The sequence below is a fragment of the Trichechus manatus genome, unplaced genomic scaffold, assembly GCF_000243295.1.
Source record: "Trichechus manatus latirostris isolate Lorelei unplaced genomic scaffold, TriManLat1.0 scaffold00120, whole genome shotgun sequence".
NCBI lineage: Eukaryota > Metazoa > Chordata > Mammalia > Sirenia > Trichechidae > Trichechus > Trichechus manatus.
The window spans coordinates 4,782,751-4,789,221 of record NW_004444056.1 but is presented as its reverse complement, the minus strand read 5'-3'; positions in this window follow the sequence as shown (position 1 = coordinate 4,789,221).

Sequence of the window (6,471 nt, the reverse complement as noted above, 5' to 3'; positions counted from 1 at the left end):
ATACATTGGCCTATAACATAAGAATAACATCCATGAGGAATGTGCTTCTTAGAACAATTAACTATACAAGACCAAAAGAGCAACATTTGCCCAAAAGCAAAGATCGTAAGGCAAGGAGGGGTAGGGAAAGGGGAGGGACGGAAATGGGGAAGTCAGAGTGGAAATGGGGAGAGTGCTAACACATTGCAGGAATAGCAACCAATGTCATGGAACAAATTGTGTTTAAACTGTTGAAAGGAAAACTAATTTGCTGTGTAAACTTTCACCCAAAACACAATAAAAATGTTAAAAAAAAATATGAAGATGAATGAATAAGCAAAATGCGGTATGTACAAACAAATAAAAACATCTATTGCTTGTTTTGTCAATTTAGCTTACCACCATAGTATATGAAGATACAAGTACCCAAGTCCCCTGCCTCCCTGGCACACCTGCCAACTCCCAGCTTTTGTCAGCAATACTTCTATTCTAACATTGTTGAGGTTAGCACCCTTACGTTCTATTCTGTGACTACATTTGAGTCTTCTGTGTTTTTGTCTAAGTGCTGATTTTAAAAGATGAACATCAATACACATCAACTGCAGTAGTCAATCATAGTCAATCGACTATGTAAAACAGTGGTCATTATAGACTCATGCGAAGTGGTTTCCCAGTGGGGATATTTGGGAGTGTCCGTGTCGCTACACTGAGCTACTTTCTCCTATTTTTCCAACAGTGCTGAAATCTTAGATGTCCAGATCTTGGAATGACCCTGATCAATGTTAAGACCACGCAGCATACAGATTATCATCAGCCTGGGATCGTTTGTCCAGACTAACCATAACTGTCTCAATTTTAAGCTGCCCAGTATAAATATTTTAATACCTGTATGTTCATGTGCTGCATTTTATTCTTTAAGCATAAAATGCACTGTTTCCTTATATATTGAATCTTTAATCAATCCTGCTGAAGAAAAAGAAAACTCAGTGTCAAAAAACTTTCATTAGATAGTGGGGGCTAAGTTTCTCTCGGTATAATCAGATGTACCACTAACAAGAGCAGAGTATATGTTATCTCTTTTTCTCTATATAACACATATGTTAAATATTACCTGATCCTGCTAGGGCCTCAGCCAAGGAATACCTTGCATCAAGAATTCAACCAACCCTGGTTGGTTAGCTACTGTCTGTAGCAAGCAATCTGACACACCATTTCCTGTACCCCCTGTATTTAAATGTTTATCCTTTAACCACTGATAGTTCCAAATAGCTCAATTTCTAACCTACAGTCAATGCAAACACACGCTCTTCAACAATTTTTGAGCATGGAGTTTTCCTTTGAATTTAATTGTTCTTGATGACTAGATCTATGTACATGTTCAGGCAAGGGACCTGTTGCAAAACCAGGACTGAGCCATTTTGAGTGTCTTATGAATGCACTTGATGAGCTGGTTCTGGTCAGACTGTGCAAAATCTATCCTTCTTCTGAGTTAGTCATAACCAATAAACTAATAACTAGTAGGTCCGAGCAATTTTTATTTGGGGGTCATCTTTAAACAGTCAGTGACAGGAGCATGAAAAGGCAGAGGAAATGCAAAGGACAGAGTAGACAGAGAGAAACAGGAAAGAGAAACTCAAACAAGAAGTTTCTAGAAAGGTGTGGTGTGGTGGCAGGGTGAATGAGAGGATCCCAAATAGACCGTTTCTTCAGCCTCCCCAGTCGCCTACAGATCTTGGCAACAAAGTCTACATGGTCAGTAACTGTGATGTTTCTGCCTTTCAGAATTCGAAAAATAAGCACTGTGGTTTCCCTTCTCAGTCTCTAAGCCTGTTCCTACTTAGGGGCCAGTTACTGTGTGAAATCGAAAGAACAACTGGTCAGCATATCCCCTTAGTACTCATTTGCTGTCCAAGGTTAATTTCAGCACATCACCCCGTGGTGTTCAATTTTCACCTTCTGAGACCCTCATTTCCTCCAAAGTAGTCTCACTTTGATAGCCACAGAAATTGTAGTGCAATGTTTGGCTATCATTTCTGTCATTCCAGAAATGTGCTCCTTCATGGATTTTCTACCGCATTTGATAACAAGCAAAATGTATGTAAAACTACGTAGAAGAGTGGTCTGGAAGATGCCTATGTCCTAGACTTTCCTGCTTTTCTCAGAGAATCATTGGGGGTAGGGAGGAGGGTGACCATAGTCCACACTGACACTTCTTGAGTATTACTGGGGAGGGGAGGGGACAGATAGTAATACTTTCAGTTAAGAGCGTAAGTAGAATAAATTTTAATCTAAAACAGTTTTGAGGTATGTGCATAAGGGCAGAGATTAGTAGGACATGAGATCAAATTAGCTTGCAAATGCTTATGGGACAAATTGTCCTTCTCCCCAGTAATGTGTCTATTTCAAATCCCTTTTGGTATATATACAGCCACATCGTGTCTATTTGATTTGGATAATATAGCACTCAGATTCAGGAAAATAAGTCCGTAGAACCTGTAGTTAGAAAAGGAACAGGGAGAGATAAAGGGGGAGGGAGCAGCTAAAGAAAAAGACGTTTGGAGCTACTCATGGAAAAGGCCGGGACAGGTCTTCTGACCTAGTCAAGGTCTCTATGCCAGTGGTTCCCAGACTTTGGTGTGCATCAGAATCCCCTGGAGGTAGACTTGTCAGATAAAATACAGGATCCCAGTTAAATCTGAATTTCACCTAAACAACAACTCATTTTTTAGTATAAGTATATCCCTGCAATATTTGGGACATACTTACACTAAACAATAATTTGTTGTTTATCTGAAATTCAAGTTTAACTGCACATTCTCTATTTTTCTTTGCTAAATCTGGTAATCCTACCTAGAAACCAAAAAAACAACAACAAAAAAAGCCACCCGTTGCCGTCAAGTTGATTCCAACTCATGGCTACCCCGTGGTTACGGAGTAGAACTGCTTCATAGGGTTTTCTTGGTGTAATCATTACAGAAGCAGATTGCCAGGACTTTCCTCCATGGGGTTGCTAGGTGAGTTTAAATTGCCAACCTTTAGGTTAGTAGTCAAGCACAAGCCATTTGTGCCACCCAAGGACGTATCCTACCTAGTTGCTGTTGCGTGCCATCAAGTCGATTCTGACTCATAGCGACTGAGTAGTGACAGAGTAGAATTGCCCCATAGGGCTTTCTAGGCTATAATATTTACAAGCAGATTGCCATGTCTTTTCTCCTGCAGAGCTGCTGGGTAGGTTCAAGCCTCCAACCTTTTGGTTAGCAGCCAAGCACGTAACCATTGTGCCATCAGGGCTCAGTCTTTCCTAGAGGACCTGTTTAAACAGGTTGCTGGGCTTATGCTCAGGGTTCCTGATTCAGTGGATCTGGGGTGGGGCCCAAGGATCTGCATTTCTAACAAGTTCCTGCGATGCTGACGCTGCTGGTTGGGGATGCACTTTGAGAATCACTGCTCTAGGCAGTGTTACAAACCAGAACAAAGCTTCATAAGGTTTTCAAGGCTGTAACCTTTCGGAGACAGATCACCAGCAATGATGCTGAGTAGGTTCAAACCGTCAACATTTAGTAGCAGAGCACAAACGAGCTGCACCACTTAGGGACCTTACATTATAAAGGTAAGTGGCCCTTTATTGGGCATGACGTGGGACTATGGCCCAGGAAGGGTTTCACAGGGCCTCAGAGTGACACGTATCAATAAGCCCGAAACAAGCTTCTGCAGATGTGGTGACTAAGGACCCATAAGTCCTACACCAATAGGAGTAGACAGACACCTGCCAGATAGCTGCTTTGCTGACGACGTGAAAGATGCACCTGTCAACAACTCAGACTGCACTTTGGTATAAGAAGGGTGGGCTCCAGACCACCCTGAGACCTCCTCTTTGGAGGATCCTCTCGACCATCAGAACACTGTCCGGCCCCCCGTGCTCTGACCCTGTGTGGTCAACGTCCACCACTGCTTTACTCCATAAGTTGCTATTAAACTGCTATGCATTCTATGATTGTGTGGACAGTTTTCTTGCTTTCTGTCATCCTCAAACCCTCAGATCAACACCAACCTTGATTGATAATACACAGGTGATGGGGTTTGATGGACTCACAGCCAGCAGTAAGATTGGTTATGTCTGTGGGTAGCACACAGAATCCTCTTAGCATTAGATTTCTCAACTCTTACTACAATCTTTCTCATACTGCAGGAAGCCCACCTACCATATTTTAACGAAAGACATTAGTGTTTCATCAACACATGTGATTTAGCTGTTGGTAAGCATTTTCAATTTATCAACATTTTGTTGGTTGGAAGTAGAACGCCTACCACTGGACTTCACTTCTCCCAATTAACCAACGGAACCCAAATTAGTGGTTAATAACTGGCTTGGATCTTGTCCCCTCTAGAAAGAGAGACACATGGTACAGTTTCCAAGTCATGGACTTATTCTAACAAACCCTTCTGTATGGCTGTCTCCTGGTGGAAGCTGTATAAATGCAGAGTTTCCTTTCCAGTGAAGAAAACGGAATAACCCACACACCCTAGATGCGATCATTAAAATTTTAAGCTCCTTTTCACCTTAATTAATCTGTGGTTGAAGGTTTCAGATTGCCCCTCTCAACAGCTTTTACTGTTTTACCCTTCAGTTCCTCTCTTCCTGCTACCAAGCACAAATAAGCATAAATCTAAGAGAGGAGTACTGGGGATAATGAATGTAAAGGAAACGTCCTCCTACTGCCATCTCTCTCTCTCTAAGTTCCTACTCCCTTCTATTGTTGTTAGCTACTGTCAGTTGCCCCTGGCTCATGGTGTCCCCATGCACAACAGAATGAAACATTGCCTGGTTCTGTGCCATTCCCATGATTGGTTGGGAATCCGATCATTGTGACCCATAGGGTTTTCATCTGCTGATTTTCTGGAAGTAGATCACTAGGCCTTTCTTCCTAGTCCATCTTAGTCTGGAAGCTCCAAGCCTGTACCGACAGGTGACAGCTGCGCATGAGGCGCTTTGGCTAGTAGTGGAAGCCAGTCTCGCACAAGGAAGGAGAGTTTTACAACTGAACCACCACTTCCCCTATACCACTCCCTTCCACCAGGCTCTAAATTTGCCAAGAATCATCCTTAAAGGTAATTTCATTACTTATTCATTATTTTTCTTCCTCTTTAAAACACACAAAATTTATTTCTCTCTATCTTGTGTTTGGTAAAAGCAATCATCTTTGCTAATTTGAAGATTTCTGATAAACACTCTTTGCTATTTACGTGTTTAGAAATCTGCTGGTACCAAAATAATTTAACATTTCTCCCCATGCCTTTTCTTTCCCCTGGTAGAGTTCTTTTTCTTCCCCCTCCACAAATAAGCATTCTTGATAATAACTTTCTCCACAACACTTGGAAAACTGCTAGAAATCATAGAGATAATTTATAATGTGATTATGTAGCTTGTGCTGAAAAATTAACATTCTTGGACAAAAATTTGCATACACATATGCCAAGCCCATCACAAACTGTTGAAGATTTCCATCATACAGTCTCCCATATAGAGTTAACATTTTGTTATTCGGGACTCCGGCTTTTAATCATCACACTGATGTATACCACTCAAAATTACAATTTAATTATATTAGTTTTCTCTAAAATGTATAATTAGTTACATATTTAATTAGCTTTCCTTTCCCCAAAATAGTAAACATTTTCTTTGATTAACCTAGCTGAGATGGGCAAAACCTTATGCTTATCTTGCTGCTAATCACAGGCATATTTTAGTTTTAAACAGAAATAACTCATATTACACTGTAAAAAATAATTTGCATGAAGAATGACAGATGGTTAGGGAATTAATTTCACAAGTAAATGGATCCTCTATTGACTCTGTCAGTCTTAACAACATGTATGAACGAGAAAACAAAAGTAAAAGCCTTTCATTTTCTTCAGCTCTATTTTGCATATGAGGATCACTTTGGCATCAAAAGGTCCCTTAAGAAATACAGACTTAAAGTTCTTTACCACTTTATTCATTACCAGTTTATCTCATTTGAAATTTTGTTACTTTTTTGAGGGCTGAATGTCACAACTGAAGTTAAGTCATAATAATTTAAGGTAAAAATATTCATATAGGGCAAGAATATAAAGGTGAAGTGAGGGGGGAGGGGTCCTGATGCAGATGTGCCCACATAGAGGAAGAAGGAGCTGGAACCCCACCGCCGGAAACACTCGGAGATGCCATAGCCCTCTCTCGAGTGCTCCCACAGTGCCACCTAGTGGACAACTTCTGGAATGAAAGGACGAGCTAGCGGGCATATACTCTTCCAGTTCTCCAAGGGTGCTGCCTGGACCAGTGGAATCAGCATCATCTGGGAGCTGGGTAGAAATGCAAATTCTCAGGCCCCACTCCAGAACCACCGATTCAGAAACTCCTGGGGTGGGATCCAATGGTCTGAATTTTAACAGCTTTCCGCATGATTTAATGTATGCCCAAGTGTGAGAACACTGCACTATTCTAAACATGAG